General features: G+C 34.0%; 1 protein-coding gene across 5 annotated transcripts in view; it reads left to right on the top strand.

Moving 5' to 3' along the window:
- The first annotated feature begins 3,533 nt into the window (after positions 1-3,533).
- Positions 3,534-24,661, top strand: part of LOC101897349 (alpha-1,6-mannosyl-glycoprotein 2-beta-N-acetylglucosaminyltransferase) — a 99,833-nt gene continuing 78,705 nt past the window's right edge. The window contains exons 1-2 of one of the 5 annotated variants that reach the window (XM_059129623.1): positions 3,534-4,264; positions 8,628-9,171. The gene's annotated coding sequence lies outside the window, so the exon portion shown is untranslated. Of the gene's footprint in view, positions 4,269-8,042; positions 9,172-24,661 lie in introns of those variants that run through there. The other 4 variants (XM_059129622.1, XM_059129624.1, XM_059129626.1 and 1 more) reach the window with 4 other exon arrangements.

The following is a 24,661-nucleotide window of genomic DNA, read 5'->3' as shown; positions in this document are numbered from 1 at the left end:
AATATTTTCTTTACGGGTATTCTTTATTAACACCTTTTGAAGGATTTTGAGGATATATTTTTCCCTAAGCATAAATAGCGCAGACGACCTTCAAAACTGGAATCATCGACAATTATTGATGTTTTCCAAATGCCAGTTTTTTCGATATCCGCCATAGGAAGGACTGTGTACATGGCTTAAGAGAATATCTTCAGTGCATTGTTCATGGTGTCAGGGTCTCAGTTTGAAATCGTTTTCGTGTCTATCTATTAATGTTCGTCCGACTATCTATCTTACTGGATGGAAATATCCGACTTTTTACATCAATTGACACTGTTAAAAACGTTACATGCAGCAGTCACACAACACTAAACAGAGTTGCAATGCCCAACAGTAACAACAGTGTAAGTTACCGTTACGCCTAATAACATTTTGAATTTCATTAATAAAAATCCAACAATTGAAATTCATTCATAAAATGTTCGGAATTAATTAGCTAGCAAAGAAATAATGCTTCCCCAATGGTTGTTAAAGCAAGCCACTTGACCAGATAGACAGGCACCCCATGACATGGGGAGGCGGCAGGCATTCCAGCTGGATGAATTTTTATCCGCTCTGTCAACAGATAAACTTCAAAGTGGCGTTTCGAAAACAAAAACAAAAGTCACAATTAACATGTGTCATAAAATTAATGAGAAGCTCAAAGAGAGTTAGAGAGAGAACATCAAGACTTTCTCACAGCAACCAAGCAACCACCAGTGAAATGTCACTTCAAAATTAATTTTTAAAAACAAAAATTAACCGAGACGTTTTGTACTTTTTATGGGGATGTTTGGATGTTCTTGTGCCATGTTACACATCGAAGAACATGAATTTCAAAACAAAAAGAATTGAAGCACTCTCGGAGAGAAAAATAGATAATTTTGCGAGTAGATTGAGAGATACATTTTAGTTGAATCAATGGGAGAGCATGTGCTAATAGGGGAGCAAACAAATGCAACATGAGTTTGCGCGTTTAGCGCATAGTGTGTTGTGTTTCATTAATGAAAAAAGGCAGACAGTGTTGCCATTTCTATTGTTATTTGATTAAAAAAAAAAAAAAAACAAATAACTAACATAAAATCCAAATATTGCTAAAAACCAACGATTTTTACTCTATTAGTGATTTAAAGAAAAGCTAGGAAATCCTCAAAATTTAGATCTCCAAAAATTATTTTAAAATTATATTAAAAAATATGATTACAGAAATGGTATCTCAAAAGAATGTTCTTAAAAATTCAAGTATTAGGTTCCATAAAATATATTTAAAATGTTTTGAAAAATCCTCTAGTTTGGGACAGGAGTCCTTGAAAAATATTCTTAATTAATAATCAGTTCATTATCTTAAAAATATATATATTTTTGGCCAGGAGGTCGTTAAATACATTTAGCATAGAAAATACGCAAATTTTAATCAGGAGGTCATTAAAAAAGTTTTTTTTTTTTTTTTTAATTCTTAAAAATCAACGAACTTAAGTCAGGTACTCGTATAAATATGTTTCTTTGAAAAATTCCTTAAAAAACTAGGTTTTTGAGAATTCATTGTGTTTTTAAAAATCATTATTTTAAAAAATGTTCCATAATTCTTTGTATTAGGTCCTTTAAACAAATTTTTTTAAAAATATCGGAAAACAATTTTTTTGGAGATAATTAAATGAGTTTTTTTTAATTCCCATTAAAATTACAATAGAATTGGTCTTTACAATAGAATTGAAAATTAAGATATTTAAAAAATCCACGTTTCTGGCCCTGACGGTCATCGTAAAAAAATTCTTTAAAAATCCAAGTTTCTGGCCCTGAAGGTCTTCCAAACAATATTCTTTAAAAATCCGCATTTCTGGCCTGTATTCGAAAAAATATTTAAAAATCCGCATTTCTGGTCCCGATGATCTTCGAAAAAATATTACATCCACGTTTCTGGACCTGACGGTCTTCCAAACAATATTCTTTAAAATTTCACGTTTCTGGCTTTGATGGTCCCTTAAAAATATTCTTTAAAAATCCACGTTTCTGGCTTTGATGGTCCCTAAAAAATATTCTTTAAAAATCCACGTTTCTGGCTTTGATGGTCTTCAAAAAAATATTCTTTAAAAATCCACGTTTCTGGCTTTGATGATCTTCGAAAAAAATATTCTTTAAAAATCCACGTTTCTGGCTTTGATGGTCTTCGAAAAAATATTCTTTAAAAATCCACGTTTCTGGCTTTGATGGTCTTCGAAAAAATATTCTTTAAAAATCCACGTTTCTGGCTTTGATGGTCTTCGAAAAAATATTCTTTAAAAATCCACGTTTCTGGCTTTGATGGTCTTCGAAAAAATATTCTTTAAAAATCCACGTTTCTGGCTTTGATGGTCTTCGAAAAAATATTCTTTAAAAATTCACGTTTCTGGCTTTGATGGTCTTTGAAAAAATATTCTTTAAAAATCTTCGTTTCTGGACCTGACAGTCTTCCAAACAATATTCTTTAAAATTTCACGTTTCTGGCTTTGATGGTCTTCGAAAAAATATTCCTTAAAAATCCACGTTTCTGGCTTTGATGGTATTCGAAAAAATATTCTTTAAAAATCCACGTTTCTGGCTTTGATGGTATTCGAAAAAATATTCTTTAAAAATCCACGTTTCTGGCTTTGATGGTATTCGAAACAATATTCTTTAAAAATCCACGTTTCTGGCCCTGAGGGACTCTCAAAAACTGTTCTTTAAAAATGAATAAATGAAAAAAAATTCTTTCAAAATCCAAGTTTTGGCCTTCGAAAAAATATCTTTGCAAATCCACGTTTCTTGTCCTGACGGCCTCTCCAAAAAATATTCGTTAAAAATCCACGTTTCTGGCTTTGATGATCTTCGAAAAAGTTTTCTTTGAAAATCCACATTTCTGGCTTTGATGATCTTCGAAAAAATATTCTTTAAAAATCCACGCTTCTGGTGCTGACGGTTTGGCTTTAATGGTTTTTGATAAAATGTTCTGGACGTTTATAGCCATGATTATCCCCCAAAAAATATTCTTCTAAAATCCACGCTTTTGGCCCTAAAGGTCCCTCAAAAATATTATTTAAAAATATAGGTTTCTGGTCTAGAGGGTCCTTCAAAAAATATTCTTTAAAAATCCACGTCTCTAGCTCTGATGATATTTGAATCTTTCTTTAAATCTATGTTTCTTGCCCTGACGGTCTTCGAAATATAAATCTTTAAAAAATACAACGATTATGGCAACCCTTAAAAAATATGCAGCTACTTGCTCCAATGAGAAATATTACTTAACTTATGCCCTCCACTGTATTATTGTAATGTGAGCGTGGTCGTTGTCAATCAATTCATGTGCAAGCAAAAGGCGGCGTATGAGTATTTCTATTTGTTTTGCTTTGAATTTCGCATAAACGAAACGAAATGAAACGAGCCGAAATCGAGACAGAGAGGCCGAAACAACAACAAACAGTCAACCAACCAACAACAACCAAACAGCAGAAGAAAGAAAGGTGCACAGACACAAAATGTATCTGGCAGATACATTCATTTTTTGAGTCAGTCGGTTTAGTTAAGTCAGACACAGCGAAACGGTTGTTTGGTCCAATAAGAAAGTGCGGCAGCGTTAACGGCGGACAACAACAAGCAATTTTAGTCACAAAAAAAAAAAAAATAATAAATAATAACAACAAAACGGGCGAACAGACAAATCGACTAAAAGCGAATTCAAACAAATAAACACTCCGTGAAATAACAAACAAACACCACTCACGAATGACAATCATCACAGCGTGTTAGTTGGGTCGGCTGCTCCTCAACTCTCCACTCACTCTGGAGTTCGAACACGTCTTTCTCGACACAATTTCTTTCGTATACAAAAAAATTAAACATCTTGGTCGATTTGTTGTTGGCGAATCGTTTTTTTTTTTACTTCTTTAAATTTTTTCGCTTGCGACCCAAAAGAAAACGTCTCTGACAAGTCATTTCCCAATTTAAAGAAAAATTTTGGTCTATGTTTTTTTGATACATATTTCGGGATAGTGCAAATAAGCAAGCCTACCGTCACCTCAACCCACACACAAAATGTTCGGAAGTGTCTACAACAACAAAAATGGAAAATACCTATAAATCAAAAATAAAATCTTAAAGAAATAAAAAAGAAGAAGAAAGAAAAAAGTCTTGTGAAAATTGTGTGTGACAACATTTCGGTTTTTCCTGCACATGGTGTCTGTCGGTGCATGTGCGTGTGTCGGGGCCGTTCTATGGCAAAGTATTTAGAAATGTAGGTATGTGCGTGTACGTGTGTTTGTGTACAAACATATAAGAAAAAAAATATATATATGTAAAAGCATCTTATAGATACCCGAAAAAGTGTGTGTTTCGTTTAAAGAAAATTTGCCAAGAAAAACAGCTTAAATTTCGTAGACCCAAAATTTTGCTATGGCCCTCCCAATTTTCCCCCATTAAAATAAATGGAAGAAAATTATCTTAAATGTGCTGCAACAAAAACAAATAATCTTGTGTATTTTGAAAAAAAAAATACCGACCGACCGACCGAGAGAGCTAACATCCATTCAACACGATCTCATCACACTCCTTCGTTTCAAACTTTCAGCAACACCACCGGAAACTTAATAGCATAACCCGGAAGTTCCGCTACCCAAGAAGAATAAGAAAAATCCTCAATTGCAGTGAAAGAAAATTAGTGAAGAAAATCACTTTGTGTGTATAGAAAGAGGTGAAGGAGGTGTTTTTTTTTTGGTGCCTTACATATGTTCTAGTTTTGTTGCACCAACCAAATATTACGTGTACTGAAATATCTATGTACTGCCTATATATATACATACGCATGTATGTAGATATGTATGTACGTATGTACGTCGATATATAAAATTATAATAAATATTAAAATATTGTAGGTAATAAAAGTCTACTTAGCAGGACATTTTTATTTTAGATATTGAAGAAGGAAAAATATATTGAACTTATACATTCGTACAGTGTTCCGAAATAGAGAAACGGGAATTATTAGTGGATTTTCAAAGAATATTTTTTTAAGACCCTTCCAAGCTAGAAAAGTGGATTTTTAAAGAATATTTTTTGAAGGACCTTCCAACCTAGGAGTGTGGATGTTTAAAGAATATTTTTTGCAGAACCTTTCAAGCTAGAAACGTGGATTTTCAAAGAATGTTTTTTGAGGGACCATCCATAAACGTGGACTTTCAAAGAAGGGCCTTCCAAGGTAGAAACTTGGATTTTTAAAGAATATTTTTTGAAGGATCTTCTAAGCTAGAAATGTGGAATTTTAAAGAATATTTTTTGCAGGACCTTTCAAGCCAGGAACGAGGATTTTTAAAGAATATTTTTTGCAGGACCTTCCCAGCAAGAAACATGGATTTTTAAAGAATAGTTTTTAAAGGACCTTCCAAGCTAGAAACTTGATTTTTTAAGAATATTTTTGAGGGACCTTCCAAGCTAGAAAAGTGGATTTTCAAAGAATATTTTTTCCAAGCTAGAAACGAGGATTTTTAAAGAATATTTTTTGAAGGACCTTCCAAGCTAGAAACGTGGATTTTTAAAAAATATTTTTTGCAGGACCTTCTAAGCTAGAAATGTGGATTTTTAAAAAATATTTTTTGCAGGACCTTCCAAGCTAGAAATGCGGATTTTTATTTTTTAAAGGACCTTCAAGGCTAGAAACGTGGATTTTTAAAGAATATTTTTTGCAGGCCCTTCCAAGCTAGAAATGTGGACTTTTAAAGAATATTTTTTGAAGGACCTTCCAACCTTGAGTGTGGATGTTTAAAGAATATTTTTTGAAGGACCATCGGAGCTAGAAGAGTGGATTTTCAAAGAATATTTTTTGAAGGTCCTTCCAAGCTAGAAACGTGGATTTTTAAAGAATATTTTTTGAAACCCCCCGGGAGCTAGAAATGCGTATTTTTAAAGAATATTCTTGAGGGACCATCGGAGCTAGAAACGTGGATTTTCAAAGAATGTTTTTTAAGGGTCATAAGGACCATGAGGGACTATCAGGACCATAAACGTGATATTTAGAGATTATTTTTTGAGGGACAATCAGGGCTATAAACGTGGCTAAAACATAAACCGTCAGGGATATACACGTTTTAAAGAATATTTTTCCAAAAACCCTAAGGCCGGAAACGTGGATTTTTTAAAGAATATTTTTCCAAATACCCTCAGGGCTGGAAACGTGGATTTTTTAAAGAATATTTTTCCAAATACCCTCAGGGCTGGAAACGTGGATTTTTTAAAGAATATTTTTCCAAATACCCTCAGGGCTGGAAACGTGGATTTTTTAAAGAATATTTTTCCAAATACCCTCAGGGCTGGAAACGTGGATTTTTTAAAGAATATTTTTCCAAATACCCTCAGGGCTGGAAACGTGGATTTTTTAAAGAATATTTTTCCAAATACCCTCAGGGCTGGAAACGTGGATTTTTTAAAGAATATTTTTCCAAATACCCTCAGGGCTGGAAACGTGGATTTTTTAAAGAATATTTTTCCAAATACCCTCAGGGCTGGAAACGTGGATTTTTTAAAGAATATTTTTCCAAATACCCTCAGGGCTGGAAACGTGGATTTTTTAAAGAATATTTTTCCAAATACCCTCAGGGCTGGAAACGTGGATTTTTTAAAGAATATTTTTCCAAATACCCTCAGGGCTGGAAACGTGGATTTTTTAAAGAATATTTTTCCAAATACCCTCAGGGCTGGAAACGTGGATTTTTTAAAGAATATTTTTCCAAATACCCTCAGGGCTGGAAACGTGGATTTTTTAAAGAATATTTTTCCAAATACCCTCAGGGCTGGAAACGTGGATTTTTTAAAGAATATTTTTCCAAATACCCTCAGGGCTGGAAACGTGGATTTTTCAAAGAATATTTTTCAAATACCCTCAGGGCTGGAAACGTGGATTTTTTAAAGAATATCTTTCCAAATACCCTCAGGGCTGGAAACGTGGATTTTTTAAAGAATATTTTTCCAAATACCCTCAGGGCTGGAAACGTGGATTTTTTAAAGAATATTTTTCCGAATACCCTCAGGGCTGGAAAGGTGGATTTTTTAAAGAATATTTTTCCAAATACCCTCAGGGCTGGAAACGTGGATTTTTTAAAGAATATTTTTCCGAATACCCTCAGGGCTGGAAACGTGGATTTTTTAAAGAATATTTTTCCAAATACCCTCAGGGCTGGAAACGTGGATTTTTGAAAAATATTTTTTGAGGGTCTAAACGTGGATTTTTGAAAAATATTTTTTGAGGGTCTAAACGTGGATTTTTGAAATATATTTTTTGAGGGTCTATACGTGGATTTTGAGGATATCAGGGATTTTGAAAGAATATTTTTAAGGGATCGTGAGGGCTATAAACGTGGATTTTTGAAATATATTTTTTGAGGGTCTATACGTGGATTTTGAGGATATCAGGGATTTTGAAAGAATATTTTTAAGGGATCGTGAGGGCTATAAACGTGGATTTTTGAAATATATTTTTTGAGGGTCTATACGTGGATTTTGAGGATATCAGGGATTTTGAAAGAATATTTTTAAGGGATCGTGAGGGCTATAAACGTGGATTTTTGAAAAATATTTTTTGAGGGTCTAAACGTGGATTTTTGAAAAATATTTTTTGAGGGTCTAAACGTGGATTTTTGAAATATATTTTTTGAGGGTCTATACGTGGATTTTGAGGATATCAGGGATTTTGAAAGAATATTTTTAAGGGATCGTGAGGGCTATAAACGTGGATTTTTGAAATATATTTTTTGAGGGTCTATACGTGGATTTTGAGGATATCAGGGATTTTGAAAGAATATTTTTAAGGGATCGTGAGGGCTATAAACGTGGATTTTGAAAGAATATTTTGTGAGGGAGTGAATTTTCAAGGAATATTTTTGAGGGACCAGAAACTTTGATTTTGAAAGAATATTTTGTGAGGGAATGGATTTTCAAAGAATATTTTTTAAGGGACCATCAGGGCTATAAACGTGGATTGTAAAGAATATTTTCAATGAATATATTTGAGGAAATTTGTGGCTACATAGAAAATCCAAAATTTCACAAAAGATCCATACTCAAACTTCTTATCGTCACTGTTTAGGAGAATGTGTTACAATTCAACAGCTCAAGCAGGCCAGGCTCTAATCAAATTTAATTAAATTCAATTAAATCAAGAAATAAAAATAGTACACACACATTGTAATTCAGATTGTTGCTTAACGGTGAAAAGAGAAAGAAAAATAAACGCCAACGCTGGAAACGCGTACACGTCAAACAAGTCTTTTGGAAAAAGTCAAAAGAAAAACGGCGTCGTTTAACAAATTCTAAAAATAACAACAATAGAAAAAAAATCAAAATATAAATCAAAAAATAACAACACGGAGCCGAAAAACAAATCGAAAAAGGACTACTAAGAAGAAGAGTGTGTTAACAACGATGGTAGTTGTGTAGATTGTTGGTCACACACACACACAGCGAAACACACGTGTGGGCAAATACCAAATGTGAAAAATCGATTTTGTGTGCTGTGTCCTTTTGCTGTTTTCGGTTGCGCCTTGTGACCATGTGTGTGTATCATTGACGTCTATAAAACCTTAAAGCTGTCTTCTCTCTTCCCTCAACAGAAAAGCAAAACAAAATAAGAAAATAACTCTCAAATTAATATAGAAATACAAACCCACGCTCCCCACTCACGCATATTTCGTGCTCCATCCTTCCTTCCGGTATTTTAATTTCAATCCCCCCACCCAGGAACTGGGATAATAACAGCTACAATATCCCTTAACGTCATAAGGATAGCAAGGAGTCGAACAGGAGTAGAAAGTTCAAAATTTGCCACAAGGTGCAGCCCAACGTTGCCGTTCAAAATGAAAATGTTGTTAGCTTTTCCACACTGGTGTCCTTGTTGTTGTTGCTACTGTTGGTTTTCCAGTGAAAAACATTCATAAGAAACTCATCATCATCAGCAGCAGTAGGAGCAGCAGGAGCAGCGTCATCAACAACACCAGAGGATATAAGGACGACAAGTAGAAGAACCACAACAACAACGAGTTTCCTTCCCCAAAACATACGATTCCTGCAAAGACACCATCAAACCAGGCCCAGCCCAGCCAAGCAACGCAACGCACTACTCATTGCTGCCACATCCAAAGCCACAGCAATATCCAGGTAATTATTTTCTGTTGTTGTTTTCTTTCTGTTTAAGTAAATCACAGCTACCACAGCTCCCAGGCAGCTGAAGCTGAAGAATGATAGGCCGTTATAATGATTGGTTGCTTGGGTGGCTGGTTGGTTGGTCTTAATACCCACCTAGCCAACCTCCAGACCATTAGTCTTCATTAAAATAAAAGAGCTTGGGCGGTTTCTGGCTTAGTTTTAGAGCTTAGCTGGGCTGCTGGGGTTGGCACCAGCGCGATTGCCAATGTTTTGCAATATTGAAAGCAAACATAAAACGCAACTGCTGCTGCTGCTGCCGCCGCTGCAATCAACTACCTACGAGCAGATACACATTTCAAATAGATATGAATTATCGCAACATTCGGAGCATAACTAATGGATATTGACCCCATTCACAAGTGTTTGACAAGTGACGGTTGGTGAACAGCAAATGCAATTAGGGAAGTTTGTACGGCGATAATGACAAGGCTGCAAGTTATATTTGGAGAATGGAAATGCGGGTCACTTATTGAGATGTTTGGAATAGTAATTGTACTACATACCAGGACTAAGCATACTTCTGCCTAAAGTCAAAATAATTACCCAAATCATTCAAGCCAACAAGGGCTTGAAATGATGATATTTTAAGAAGGTACATTAGAGCCATGTGCCTAAAATTTTAAGGTTATTATGCATATTTTTCGAGGGCTCTAAAAAAAGTTTTAAAGAATATATTTGGAGGGACCATCAGCGCTACAAATGCGATTTTTTCAAAGAATAGTTTTAAAAGAGCCGTCGGATTTTTTATAGAATATGTTAAGGGGGAACATCAGAACTGTATGTCTGCATTTTTTTAAAGACCATCAAAGCTAGAAACAAAGATTTTTAAGTATATTTTTCAAAGGCCATCATAGCTAGAAACGTCGATTTTTAAAGAATATTTTTCAAAGAGCATCAGAGCTGGAAACGTGGATTTTTTCAAAGAGCATCAGAGCTTAGAAACTTGAATTTCCATAGAATATTTAAAAAAAAAAATCTAAGCTAAAATGGTTTTAAAAGGGCCGTCAGATTTTTTAGAGAATAAACTAAGGAGGACCATCAGAGCTGTAAGTCTGCATTAAAAAAATCAGGGTCCATTTGGGCTATAACTATGGGTTTTTAAAAAGTATTTAAAGAAAGGCTATCAAGGCTATAAACGTGAAGTTTTAAAGAAAAACGTCTTAAGGACCATGACGGCTATAACCCCGAACTTTTAAATTATATTTTAAGATGGACCATAAGGATCATAAACGTGTATTTTAAAGTAATATTTTTTCTGGATAAAATGGACGTGGATCTTTGAAGAATATTTTAAGAAGCAACATCATTGTCAGGTCTCATTTTTCGAGAATTGTTTTTGCAGGGCCATATAGACCCTAAATCTGGATTTTTAAGAAGGACCATCTTGGATATCTTAAGAATATTTTTCAACTACCATCAGTGCTTTGAACGTGGATTTTCATAGAATATTTTTTGAGGGACAATCCAAGCTAGAAACGTGGATTTTTAAAGAATTTTTTTAAAGGCCATCATAGCTAGAAATGTGGATTTTTAAAGAATATTTTTTGAAGGACCATCTGAGCTAAAAACGTGAAATTTTTCAAAGAGCATCAGAGCTTAAAAACTTGAATTTCCATAGAATATTTTTTTCAAAAACCATCGAAGCTAGAAACTTGAATTTTTAAAGAATATTTTTTCAAAGACCATCGGAGTTTGAAACGTGGATTTTTAAAGAAATTTTCTTTGAAAGATTATCAAAGCTAGAAACTAGGATTTGTAAAGAAAATTTTTTGAGGACCGTCAGGGCCAGAAACGTGAATTTCAAATAACATATTTTGAGGTACCATCCTCATCAAGTGGATTATCAGGGCTAGAAACGTGGATTTTTAAAGAATATTTTTTGACGGACCATCAGGTTTAGAAATGTGGATTTAAAAAAAAAATCGAAGATCGTCAGGTCCAGAAACGTGGATTTTTAAAGAAAATTTTTTGTCGGACCATCAGGGCTAGAAATTTGGATTTTTAAAGAAAATTTTTTGTCGGACCATCGGGCTAGAAATTTGGATTTTTAAAGAACATTTTTTCGAAGTTTGTTAGGACCAGAAACGTGGATTTTTAAAGAAAATTTTTTCGAAGATTGCCATATTTTTTGACGGACCATCAGGTCTAGAAATGTGGATTTAAAAAAAAAAAATATCGAAGATCGTCAGCTACAGAAACGTGGATTTTTAAAGAAAATTTTTTGTCGGACCATCAGGGTTAGAAATTTGGATTTTTAAAGAATATTTTTTTCGAACATCGTCAGGATCAAAACGTGGATTTAAAGAAAATTTTTTGACGGACCATCAGGACTAGAACATTTTTTGTCGGACCATCAGGGCTAGAAATTTTGATTTTTAAAGAACATTTTTGTCGGACCATCAGGGTTAGAAATTTGGATTTTTAAAGAATATTTTTTTCGAACATCGTCAGGATCAAAACGTGGATTTAAAAAAAATTGACGGACCATCAGGGCTAGAAATTTGGACTTTTAAAGAATATTTATTCGAAGTTCGTCCGGACCAAAAACGTTGATTTATGGGCCGGAAACTTGTATTTTTAAAGATTTTTTTTTAAGTCCGTCAGGTCGAGAAACGTGTATTTTTAATAAATTATTTTGAAGACCGCCAGGCCCAGAAACGTGGATTTTTAAAGAATACTTTTTGAGGGATAATCAGAGATAGAATCCTGGATATTTAAAGAATATTTTATCAACGACCATCAAAGCCAGAAACGTGGATATTTTAAGCATATTTTTTGAGGACCATCAAGGCTATAAACGTGCATTTTCAAATAACATATTTTGAGGTACCATCCAATTTGAAATAGTGGATTATCAGGGCTAGAAACGTTGATTTTTAAGCTATATTTTTTCAAAGACCATCAGGGCTATAAATTTGAATTTTAAAAAAAATAAATAGGTAAAAAATAGGTAGGTTCGAGAGTATATAAACTTTGTCATTCCGCTTGCAACTCCTCGAAATATTCATAATAGACCCTACAAAGTATATTTATTCTCGATCAGCGTAAAATTTTAAGATCATCTAGCGATGTCCGCCCGTCTGTCTGTCTGTTGTAATCACGCTATCACGAATTAGGATACAAGGCTAAAATTTGAACACATACATAGTTTACCAGTAGGCAGGTTAAGTTCGTAAATGGGTCGTGTCGGTCCACGTTTTTGTAGGACCCTCATGTAACGGTACCTCCCGCTATTCAGTATTTTCTTGATTTCAGCGACATTATTTACCGGAATTATTTAAAATTTCATATTTAAAGTTCGTAATGGGTATTACAGCCTATGATAAAAAATTTTGTATGCAGGTCTACGTTTTCGAATAGCCCCCATATAACGGTACCTCCCCATATTCAGTATTTTGATGATATCAGCAACATTTTTCATCGGAATCGTTTAAAACTTCGTATTGGGAGATCTTAAAGGTTACTACAACCTATGGAAAAAAAATACGTATGCAGGTCCACTTCGTATAGCTCCTATTAAAACGGTACCTCCCGATATTCGGTATTTTCATGATTTTAGCGACATTATTTATCACAATTATTTCAATATTTCGTATTTGAAGTTCGTAATGAGTGCTATGACAACAATTTTTGTATCCATGTCCACGTCTTCGTATAGCCCCCATATGACGGTACATCCCGATACTCGGTATTTTAATGATTACAGCGACATTATTCATCGGAATTGTAACAAATTTCGTATTTGAAGTTCGTAATGGGTACTACAACAAAAAATTTCGTAAGCAGGTATAAAATTCTTCATATACAGGGTTGTCACAGAAACCATGTCGGTTTTGCTTATTGTCGTTTTTGTAAACCAATGTTGGTTTCATTTGGTGTCATGAAACCAAGTTGGTTTTGTCAATTTCGAATGTAAATAAAACCAATGGTCGAAACAGCTGTTGTTGTTTACATGTGTTGTTTGTTTATTTGTCATTGATATATCAGTAAAAGTAAAGTAAATAAAAAAAGGAATAAGTCCCTATAAATAAAGTAAGATGGCATCAGTAGTGGTAGTTTTTGTGTTGTTGGACGAAGAACGCTCAGAAAAGGTCACGAGAAAAGCTCTTAGAGATTTCAGCAACCCACTGGAGTTGCCGGAGATAGCATAAGTACACTTTTTTATTGTGAACTTACTCATAAAGCTGCTTTGCAGATTTATGGTTTATGGTCCTTTAAAAATTCTTTAAAAAATCCTTAAAAAATCCACATTTATAGTCCTTTAAAAAATCTTAAAAAAATCCACGTTTATAGTCCTTTAAAAACCATTAAAAAAATCCACGTTTATAGTCCTTTAAAAACCATTAAAAAATTCCACGTTTATAGTCCTTTAAAAAATCTTAAAAAAATCCACGTTTATAGTCCTTTAAAAAATCTTAAAAAAATCCACGTTTATAGTCCTTTAAAAAATCCACGTTTATAGTCCTTTAAAAAATCTTTAAAAAATCCACATTTATAGTCCTTTAAAGAATCTTAAAAAAATCCACGTTTATAGTCCTTTAAAAAATCTTTAAAAAATCCACATTTATAGTCCTTTAAAGAATCTTAAAAAAATCCACGTTTATAGTCCTTTAAAAAATCTTTAAAAAATCCACGTTTATAGTCCTTTAAAAAATCTTTAAAAAAATCCACGTTTATAGTCCTTTAAAAAATCCACGTTTATGGTCCTTTAAATATCCTTTAAAATATTTTTTAAAAAATCCAAATTTCTAGTCCTTTAAAAATTGTTTAAAAAATCCACATTTTTAGTCCTTTGAATATCCTTTAAAAATTGTTTAAAAATCCACATTTTTAGTCCTTTGAATATCCTTTAAAAATTGTTAAAAAAATCCAAAGCAAATGAAAAGTGACAGCTCTAAGCAACTTGGTTTATTTCCAATAACAAAACCAATAACATTGGCTTCTATGACAACCAAAACCGATAAAATTCGAATTCGAAAATAAAACCGATAACATTGATTTTCATGACACCAAATCATTTTTTCTTGTCGTTTTTAAAACCAATAGTGACAAAATTGGTTTCTATGACAGCCCTGATAGTCTCCATATAACAGTTTTCATTTTAGTGCTAGCTTCCGGAAGTTGTTTGAAAATTTTCAAGTTCCTTCAAAATGGTGGAGGATATTAAAAGTTCGGCCAGGCCCAACTTAGCTCCGTTTTTACTTGTTCTTTCATATGACTAAGGATATTTCCGTATGACTATGGATATGACATTGAATGGCATTTAAATGAATAATTCGATGGGAAAATTTAGGGAAATACGCAAGCCGTGAACTGAATAATTTATGCAAAAGAATGTCATGAAATATGTCAAAATTTGAAAGATTTAACATCCATTTTTATTGCATTATTCATTTCAAGCCACCATCCTTGGGTTTGTTATTTCTTTGAAACAATAAAAATTTGATTTTTTTTTGCATTGCCACAAATCCTTTGGGAATTAATTGTAATTGTATTTTTCGTTGCCTCTTCTTTGATCCTTTAATACATTTCTTTTTTTTTCGTTTTCTTTTATTTTCAAAGGATACACAAGGATATGTTTGTTGTCATTTATCTTTGATGTCAAATAAAAATATTTTATTAAGAAGCAGTAGCAAAAAACAAAAGCAAACATATTTTTTTATTTAAAATATTCCCGCTTTCTTTCTGTTTGATTTGTCTTTTTGAAAGCAGCTACTTAAGGCCCAAGCGATGACATCTTATCGTGATTACCATTGGGGGTATCGACACCCCCCCCCCCCTTCCAAGACGGCAATTGAAATAATCTAAATGTATTTATGTTTTTTGTTTTATCTTTTTCACACTGCCACTTGATATCATTAGTTGTTGTTGGTAGCCGGTCGCTAGATTTGTCCACCTGTCGTCTTCCAACCACCCCCCTCTACTTGCCATGTTTATTTATTTACATTTGTTTTTGTTTAATAAACAAACAGCAGCAGCAGCAACAACTAAAACAACAACAAATTGAAATTTTCGTTTGAAAAAAAGGCGTAACATTATCATAGCTAATTGCCGGCATTAAACATTTCAAAAGAAACAGCTTGAGGCTAATCAGACAACAATGAGCGGAATGAAATACTTGTTCCAATTATTAAAGATTTCAAATGTTTGTAAAATGTATTTTGGAGAAGCGGGAAGGGGCGGGGGTGGGTAAGTTAAATTTGTTTGGATTTTCGCTAGAATGAGGAGAACAACTGATAATATAAACACTTCAATTTGGGAATGAGATAATGTTGTTCGACCTTGACTATTGAGAGAGAGTTTTTTAGAATTTCTTTAATAATTGTTTGAAATTTGGTATTTTAAGTTCGTAGTGGATACTACAGCCTAGACAATATTTGTTTCGCCCAAGGACGAACCCTATTGAAATTGGTGAGCATCGGTCTAAAATGTAGATATAGCTCCCATATACATATTTCTTCAACCGATTTCGGGTTAATTGTACACCAAATGATCAATATCAATCCAAATGGACTACATTTTGGCACATCCGACCGAATTCATCCTAGAAACAAGTAATTCAAATTTGCTGAAAATCGGTTTTAAGTTCCTCACATGCGTAACATGCACTTCACAACAATGATTTTTGGTACCAGATGTCAAATACAGCTTAGAAATAAATCCCTAAATTTTTATCAAGATCGGTTCAGATTTGAATATATATCATATATGTATATCTTTATTCGATATCAGGATTATTGTACACCAAATGGAGTTCGAAAACCTGATGGAAACCCCAGTCGCAGTGGTTGGAAAAATGTCTCGTGAGCTGAACATATCGCTATATTCCATTCGGCAAATATTGAAAAACGAGCTTGGGGTAAAGCCATTGAAATTCCAAAAAGTTCAAGAACTTACACCGCAACAGAAAGAAAATAGACTCAAAAGAGCTAAAGAGTTGCTTCGCTTGGCCGAAAGTGGTAAACTGCCGAATTTGATTTTCTCCGATGAGAAAATATTCGTTGTCCGGCAGTTTGTATACAAACAAAATCATCGAGTTTACTTGCCAAAGAGGTCAGCTGAAAATGTGCACCTTCGGTTGGCCACCAGAACTCAAGTGCCGGCCATGGCGATGGTGTGGGCCGCCATAACAGCCGATGGTCGTTCTAAGCTCGTATTAATCGACCGTGGCATCAGAATAAATGCCGAATATTGACGCGAAAATATTCTGAAGGGTGTATTAAAGCCTTGGGCACGCAAACATTTTGGCAGGCAGACCTTGGACATTCCAAAAGGTACCAGCACGCGCCACCCAAGAATGAAATCCTCGCATCATTTCCAGCGCACAATGGCCACCAAAATCTCCGGATTCCAATTCGTTGGACTATTGCGTCTGGAGTGTTTTGGAAAGCAAGGTTGGCACTAAAAAATACCAAAGTGTCAGTCACCTCAAGAAAGCGCTTCGTTGGGAATGGTCCAAAATACCGCAGAGCAATATTTGGGCAGCGTGTAACGGTTTCATTGGCCGTTTGAAGACCATAATTCGTGCCAAAGGTGACCAATGCGAACAATCTAAACTTATTCTACAATTTGATGCTATTTCTGATATTTTTTGCTTTCATTCAATAAAATTTAAAAAAATATAAAAAAATTATGGCCTTTGACTTTGTTGCAGATTGGATAATTTTTTTCATATTCAAGCGAATTTTACCATTTGGTGAAACTCGGCCCAGTAAAGCTATTTCTCTTAGAGATATTTTTAAATGTAATCCTTATCGAAGTCATATCATGCACTATGCGGAACTTCTTTACATAAATGTCCAATATAATTTTTTTGTTACGGTAGCTCTACTAAATAAACATAGTGGTGTAGGGTACCGCCCGACCTTTCCTTACTGGTTTGTATTGAGTTCCACATAACAATTAAAAGTTTTTTATGGGAGAATTCAAACATACACCCTATGATTATAATTATAATTTAAAATTCAAAGGACTAAATATGCCGAAGCATTTGTATCTTTTAAATTGGGACTTGTACTGCCCATTTGGTGCAAAATTAATTTGAAATCAGATACAGATATATATGGGAGCTATATCCAAATCTGAACCGATCTCGTTAAAATTTGGCAAAGATATTTCTGAGCTATATTTGATATATTTCCCTAAATATCGTTGTTATGGAGCGCATATTACGGCTGTGGGTAACAAATAGAAAAAACCACCAAATTTGGCATACTACCTTCAAGACACAATTCGGTCGTAGGTGCCAACTTCCATGCCATTTGGGCAAATATTAGACGTTTGGTGCACAATAAAGGGTAAATCGGACGAAGTTATATATGGGAGCTATATCCAAATCTGAACCGATCTCGATAAAATTTAGCAAAAGTGTTTCTGAGCTGTATTTGATATATTTCCCTGAATATCGTTGTTACGGAGTGCATATTACAGCTGCGGGTAACAAATACAACAAATCGGATAAACAATATATATGGGAGCTATAGCTATATCTGAACCGATCTTCACCAAATTTGGCATACTACCTTCTAGACTAAATTCGGTCGTATGTGCCAAATTCCATGCCATTTGGATAAATATTAGACGTTTGGTGCACAATAAAGGGTAAATCGGACGAAGTTATATATGGGAGCTATATCCAAATCTGAAACGATCTCGATAAAATTTAGCAAAGATATTTCTGAGCTGCATTTGATATATTTCCCCAAATATTGTTGTTACAGTGTGCATATTACGGCTGCGGAGGACAAAAATAACAAATCGGATGAACAATATATATGGGAGCTATAGCTATATCTGAACCGATATCGATCAAATTTGGCATACTTATTTTCAGGCCTAATTTGGTTGTATATGCAAAATTCCATACTATTCGGGCTGATATTACACGTTTGGTGCACAATAAAAGACAAATCGGACGAAGATCTATATGGGAGCTATATCTAAATGTTTACCGAGTATCTCCAATTTCAATAGGGTTCGTCCTTGGACCAAACAAATATTGTTTGGAAAATTTCATCTCAATCGGATAATAAATGCGACCTGCATTTTGTTCACAGACGGACAGACGGACTGACATGCATAAATCAACTCAGAAAGTGATTCTATGCAGATCATCAAAGGGAAGTATGGGTCCTTGTGGTGTTATTTTATTTTCATAACTTAGTATTGAAACCTTTAAAGCGTAGGACCTACGGAATTTAGGCCTACACCCATACTCTTTGTTGTTGGCATATTGTCCAGTACCATTAACAACAACCTCGTAAAGAACATTGCGATTACTACTATTATTAACAATTAAAAACACCATCTAAAACCTGGACAATTATAATTACATTCTCACGCTATTTTCAATCTCCTAAATGTCTAGTTGTCTGGCAAATTTGTTGTGGTCATTGGAGTGGTTGTTGTAAGCGCTGAAACACAAAATTATCAGCTGGTTGACAATAGAACGAGCAAAACAAAAAAAAACTAAACAATTCTCTAATTACACTTTGGGCGTATGTTGTACGCAATTTGCGTAGTTGAGTTGTCTTTTGTTTACAGCTTTTTGTTGTTGTTGTTCTTTGGAAGAGGCGGAGGCGCTCAAATGGGCTGGACAGGTGTTTTTAATGAGACAATCTAAATTTAGACAGACTGACAGTTAACCCCCCCCAAAAAGAAAAAAAAAAAACAAATCGTAATTACCCCAGCTGACCTTTGCAAGGGCCTCCTGGTGTAATAAAATTCTAAAATCCAATTTCGCAGAAAACCCATAACCGAAGAATGAGAGAGTGCGAAAAAAGAAAATAATTTCATTGGAAAACATTTGTGTTGACAATTTCATTTCGAAATGAAAAAAAAAAAAAACTTGGTATCTGATTTGTTTGAAGTCAGCATTTAATGTGTAACGGCTTTTCGCACAGCTTTTTGCCACATTTTTGCCTTTGATTTGAGTTTTCGTTTTTCATTTTTGGGGGGCGTAATACGTTAATGTGTTTCTGTTTGTTTGTTTTTATACCCTACACCACAAGGTGGTCAGGGTATTATGTCTTTGTGCATTTGTTTGTAAGAGGCAAAAGGAAAGGAGATAGACCCATAGTTCCTTTGGATGATCTGCATAGAATCATATTCTGAGTCGATTTATGCATGTCCGTCCGTCTGTCCTCCTGTCCATGTATTTTTGTGAATAAAGTACAGTTCACATTTATTACCCGATCCAGATGAAATTTTGCACAAATCATTTCTTTGGCCCAAGGACGAACCCTATTGAAATTGGAGATAATCGGTGCAAATTTAGATATAGCCCCCATATATATCCTCGTCCGATTTGCCTTTTATAGTGCACCAAATGTGTAATATCAGTCCGAGTAGTATGGAATTTTCCACATACAACCAAATTACCAAACTAGGCCTGAAAATAAGTATGCCAAATTTGATCGATATCGGTTCAGATATAGCTATAGCTCCCATATATATTGTTCATCCGATTTGTTATTTTAGTCCTCCGCAGCCGTAATATGCACTCGGTAACAACAATATTTGGGGAAATATATCAAATACATCTCAGAAATACATTTGTTAAATTTTATCAAGATCGGTTCCGATTTGGATATAGCTCCCATATATAACTTCATCCGATTAACCTTTTATTGTGCACCAAACGTCTTATATTTGTCCAAATGGCATGGAATTTGGCACATGCGACCGAATTGAGTCTAGAAGCTAATATGCCAAATTCGGTGAAGATCGGTTCAGATATAGCTATAGCTCCCATATATATTGTTCATCCGATTTGTTATTTTTGTCCTCCGCAGCCGTAATATGCACTCTGTAACAACAATATTTGGGGAAATATATCAAATACAGCTCAGAAATATCTTTGCCAAATTTTATCGAGATCGGTTCCGATTTGGATATAGCTCTCATATATAACTTCGTCCGATTTACCTTTTATTGTGCACCAAACATCTAATATTTGTCCAAATGGCATGGAATTTGGCACATACGACCGAATTGAGGCTGGAAGCTAATATGCCAAATTTGGTGAAGATCGGTTCAGATATACCTATAGCTCCCATATATATTGTTCATCCGCAGCAGTAATATGCACTCTGCAACAACAATATTTGGGGGAATATATCAAATACAGCTCAGAAATACATTTGCTAAATTTTATCAAGATCGGTTCAGATTTGGATATAGCTTCCATATATAACTTCGTCCGATTTACATTTTATTGTGCACCAAACGTCTAATATTTGCCTAAATGGGATGGAATATGGCAAATACGACCGAATTGAGTCTAGAAGCTAATATGCCAAATTTGGTGATGATCGGTTCAGATATAGCTATAGCTCCCATACATATTGTTCATCCGATTTGTTATATTTGTTACCCACAGTCGTAATATGCACTCCGTAACAACGATATTCAGGGAAATATATGATATACAGCTCGAAAATATCTGTGCCAAATTTTATCAAGATCGGTTCAGATTTGGATATAGCTGCCATATATATCTTCATTCGATTTGAAATTAATTGTGCACCAAATGGGCAATACAAGTCCGAATTTAAAAGATACAAATGCTTCGGCATATTTAGTCCTTTGAACTTTAAATTATAATTATAATCATAGCGTCTATGATTGAATTCTCCCATAAAAACTTTTAATTGTTATGCGGAGCTCTACTAAATTAGCAAAGTGGTGTAGGGTATCATAAAGTCGGCCCCGCCCGACTTTAGAACTTTCTTTACTGGTTTTTGTTCTGTTTTCTGCATTAAGCGTGCAAACATTTTGCTTTATTTGTTCCATATGTCATTCTTTCTTTTTTTGGAGGGTAAATACGACATTGCTCCACAAAAAAACCCAAAAAAAAAAAAAACACAAAAGTACAGACACACCAGATACCCCCCCAAAAAAAAACACATGTTGTATTTTTATTCTTTGTATTCAGCATTAAAAAAGAAATAACATTTGTTTTTCTCTAAATGAATAACTCAAACAAATATGGATAAATACCAATTCTGCTTGAAAAACTATAGTTTAAATAGTTAAAATGTACACAAAAAACAATTGTGCATTAACTTTAATGTATTATCATCATATTGGCGATAAATATAATGCAATGGATGTAGCGGAAAAACAGCCGTTCGGAAATAAAGTCAATAATGGGTGAAAGAAAATAGTGGTACAAAGAAATAAACCGTCGCTTTTATATAAATATATATTCAGACCAAATGATTTTTCAGTTCTAAGTCGTGTCTCATTTTATAAAATTTAAAACAGACTATTCGGAATACATTGGAAAATACTTCGTATCAAGAATTTATTTTTTGCAAAAGTTTCTATCTTGAAATTAATATTGAAGGCAAATAAAAAAAATATTAAAATTAAGGTAATCAAAATAAGTTAAAAATATTTAAAAATGTAATAACGATTGATTGTTATTTTAGAAGAGATACTGTTGTTCATCAAAAACTATTTCTGGTAAGGGGTTACCCAGGTAGCATTTGGAAGATTGTTTGTGAATAAATCACTTTGGTGAGTGTTCTTCGAGTCCTTTTGGTGACCAAAAAATGATTAACTGACTCTCTCTAATGAGTAAAAAGAGATCAGTTTAATATACAACAACAAAATTTAGCGGAATCGCAAATCAATCATTGAATTGTGCAAAATGTGACTATTTTTCCGTTATTTATTATCATATAGCAATCATCTAGAGATTGAAAAATGATTAGTCTTAAACAGATCTTGCAGCTGTTTGAAAAGTGATCAAAATTGTGTATTTTTTTATCATATTTTGCACAGATAAGTGTATAAATGCTGCTTGTTTTGTTATGCAAGGATCATTTTGTTTCTGGACTGACTATCAAAAAGTTGAATTATTGTTCATTTATAAAAAGTGCGTGGAAGCGTCAACAGCAAAAGTGTATAATATTGAAAAGTGAAAAATATGAAAAAGTGCACGTTTATCTCTTTTTTATTAATTTTTATAAAGAAAATGTCAGCAAGTTAAATTACAGAAATAGAAAAGGCTAAAAAAAAAAACGATGGCAAATAAGAGGCAGAAAATTTAATTTGTCTACAAACGTGAATTGATGCAGCAAAATGAGACAGAACTTGATTTGTAAGTATAGAAAATTGTTTACTTTATAAACTATTAATACTTATATAATTTTTTGATAAAGTATTCCCAGGAAGGTTTTTTTTTCAGATAAATTAGCCTGTCAATACAGCTGAAAGGGGACAGGGTAAATCTGAGTGCAGAAAAGTGTTATTTAGTTACAGTAATCAAAAGTAAGTTGGTAAATGGACAGGCTTGTACATATATTATTTCAGATATTTGTCATCTCAAATACTCAAGCAACGACAAGGATATGAACACTATTCTACAAAAACATTTTGTTCACGCTAGAGACCGCGTTACAAAAAGAAAATGGTCCGATTGCAGTTCCTGCTTTTTAATTTTTTGATTTCATTTTTTTTATTTTCTTTTTTAATTTTGTACTATATTTTTTACAATAAAAGCTGAATTATTTTAAATAAATTTTTATATGAACATATATAATCAAATTCTTTTTTTTTTGCGATACATCTGAATATTTAGAAATCACGTACGTGATTCGTAGAATCGTAAACACTCATATAAGTCGAAATTAAGACAAAGGGGACTCAAAAAAGACCCCTAAATGAATATACATATGAGTAATATATGACACTTAAAAGACTAATAAATTACTCACTTAAGACTCGTAAATGATCAGAAAATGATTTAAAAAAGACTCGAAAAAGATTCAAAAATTAAGCGTTTTAGCGCAATAAATGATTAGAAAACGACTCGAAAAAGACTTGTAGAACGATCAGAAAATGTTCGAAAAGACTCTTAACTAATCTAGAGGAAGACTCATATGCGATTTATTTAGAAGAGTCGCGGGAGGTCACGTTTTTCTCCCGACAAATAAGTCTTTTATGATCAGAAAATGCGCTCATATTCCAGCCTTTAAATCGCGCAACCGGATCAAAAAAGACTCGAATATGATTGAAAATTTCAAAAAATGATGACTGGGTAATTACATGGAATTAGTTTCATTTCCTCAAAGAGGTGCATAGCTTTTAAGGTTCCAATTTATATTTTTTCTGCGAATTTTACTCTATGATTATATTAAATTTTAAGGTCGATATAAGGGTTGCCCATATTCGACGGACCGATGACTCTTTGGGCCCATTCCAATCGACGAGGCTTGTCCGCAGGCAACATTCTTAGCGTCAATTGAATTTTGTACGGGAACAAATGCATATCAATGCGAATAATCCGTTGTAAAGTGGACCGAGCCATGCCCAACTGCTGAGAACGGCGTTTTTGGGATGTTCTTGGGGACCTCTCAACACTGGCTCGTACGGCAGCGATATTCTCGGCCGATCGCCTTGGTCGACCTTTATATGGCCTCTTCGGATTAATAAGAGCCTTACCAGTCGAAATTTTTTCGTATAAACGCTTAATGCTGTTCTTAGAAGGCGCACTTCACATTTTTTAATGTTTTAAAAGCACGTTGAGTTTTAACAATTGACTTCTTGTAAATTTCAACTTTTGCAGAGCGCTCGCGTGGCCTGTATTGGTTCATGGTAAAAATCTGCTTGGACTGATGCTTTAAACGCGGTATGTCATTAAGCGATGTGACATCTCTGTCAAAAGTTATGGCGTTGCCAGATGGGTCCGTCGAATATGGGTCGTTGAGTTTCTCGTTGTGGGGGAGGTACCAGAAGGAATGGTGCGATCTCTGCCTCTTTTATAACAGATCCTGTGTAGATAGAAGTATTCAGATGTCCAAAATCTTGAATGGAACCGGATGCTAATTTCGCGTTTTATTAGCTTCATGGATATTTAAAATGTTGACCCTTTGTGGGGGAGGTACCAGAAGGGGTGGACCGATATATTCGACCTTAATACCAGAGCTTGAGTTAATAAAAATATTGGGATGTGTGAAATGTGATGACAATCGGAATCTTTCATCACTTTTTTAAGAGTTGTAATTATTCAATTATTTATATTATTCATTTTGACCCTTTGCGGAGGAGGTACTTGACCGTGTTGACCGATATTGTCCATTTCCGCACCTGACCTAGCACTGACGCAAATATTAGGATTTGGAAAGTTGGAGCAAAATCGAATTATCGCTTCTCTTTCTGTGTAGATAAGATTTTTTAGTTTTTTTTTTTTTTTTTTTTTTTTTTTTGAAAATTTCGACCTTTTGTGGCGAGGTACCAGAAGGAGTGGACTGATATATTCCATCTTAACACCAGATCTTAGGTTTATAAAAATATTGAGATGTGTGAAATTTTAAGACAATCGGTCTTTTACAGCACATTTTGTAAGAGTTAAATTTATTCAAAAATTATTGGGATATGTGACATTTGAAGGCAATCATAATCACATTTTATGAGAGTTGTAATTATTCAAAAT

The sequence above is a fragment of the Musca domestica genome, unplaced genomic scaffold (assembly GCF_030504385.1).
Source record: "Musca domestica strain aabys unplaced genomic scaffold, Musca_domestica.polishedcontigs.V.1.1 63, whole genome shotgun sequence".
Taxonomy (NCBI): Eukaryota; Metazoa; Arthropoda; class Insecta; order Diptera; family Muscidae; genus Musca; species Musca domestica.
This window is presented reverse-complemented; position numbering and strand designations above follow the sequence as displayed.